Genomic DNA, 732 nt, shown 5'->3' with positions numbered 1-732 from the left:
CACTTTTTTTTTAAGGAGGAAGCCGCCTTTCGTCCTGCTTTTTTTGGGCACAATTTCACGCATTGTTAGGTACTTGTTGTCTCATCGATATTCGAAGTCCCCCCACCCCCCCCAACTAAGCTACTTCTACTTGGTCTATTACCTGCGGGTTGCGTTAGGTTAAACCGTTAGCCGGTCGGTTATGGTCTTAGGCCAGCCCCAATGCCGAAATAGCTCAGTTGGGAGAGCGTTAGACCGAAGATCTAAAGGTCCCTGGTTCGATCCCGGTTTCGGCAGTGTGGAGCCTGCCTGTCCTTTTTGGTCTACATTCTGATGATCACTGGCCAGTTACTTTTCACCATTCACTCCTACTGAGTCATTCCTACACTGCAGGAGGGCAGACGGTTCCTGCCGATTCTAGTGCCCATGGTGTAACGGTTAGCACTCTGGATTCTGAATCCTTTGAACCCGCTAGCTTTTGACCATCAGTGCTTGGCAGAGTTGCAGCCACGTAACAACCTTCTCTGTGGCAGCCGTGTTTTAAAAGGGAGTGTCACGGTGGCCTCCTTAACTTCGGTGCAACTTTGATGAATCCAGTCATGATGAGTGTTCCCAAAGGAATCCAGAAGAGACATTAAACTGAACAGGAACAACATAGAAACCAAACTGAGCAGAATGGTGCTACCGCGCTACCTTCTGCTAAGAAGACAGTTTCTCTTGAGCGAAAAACAGCATGATGTGTGCTGGCAGTAC

At 48.8% G+C, this 732-nt stretch overlaps 1 non-coding gene across 1 annotated transcript; it reads left to right on the top strand.

Annotated features, from left to right (window-relative positions):
• Positions 1-203: 203 nt before the first annotated feature.
• Positions 204-275, top strand: trnaf-gaa. Its single transcript has one exon. It is a non-coding gene; the product is annotated as a tRNA-Phe (tRNA).
• The last annotated feature ends 457 nt before the right edge of the window (positions 276-732 follow it).

The sequence above is a fragment of the Cyprinus carpio genome, unplaced genomic scaffold (assembly GCF_018340385.1).
Source record: "Cyprinus carpio isolate SPL01 unplaced genomic scaffold, ASM1834038v1 S000003868, whole genome shotgun sequence".
NCBI classification, from domain to species: Eukaryota; Metazoa; Chordata; class Actinopteri; order Cypriniformes; family Cyprinidae; genus Cyprinus; species Cyprinus carpio.
Note: the sequence above shows the minus strand (reverse complement) of the source record. Positions and strands in the feature narration are given on the sequence as shown.